This window comes from Penaeus monodon, chromosome 30 (genome assembly GCF_015228065.2).
Source record: "Penaeus monodon isolate SGIC_2016 chromosome 30, NSTDA_Pmon_1, whole genome shotgun sequence".
NCBI lineage: Eukaryota > Metazoa > Arthropoda > Malacostraca > Decapoda > Penaeidae > Penaeus > Penaeus monodon.
The window spans coordinates 31018416-31018620 of NC_051415.1; positions in this window are offsets into that span (position 1 = coordinate 31018416).

Consider the following 205-nt stretch of genomic DNA (forward strand, 5'->3'; position numbering starts at 1 on the left):
TTTAAATTCCGTGGGTTTTTTTGCAATAATATTATGTTACCAGGATGCTGTGGCAAAGGTAGATTGATGGCAGCGGAAAATCCAGCGGTGTGTGTTTCCCCGGATTGTTTGCGACGGAACTGTTGACGGCCCTCAAACGGGGGCGATGAGACGCCGGAGGCCGCGAGAAGGGTGAGTATCGAAAAATTTTTCGTTTTGAATAATA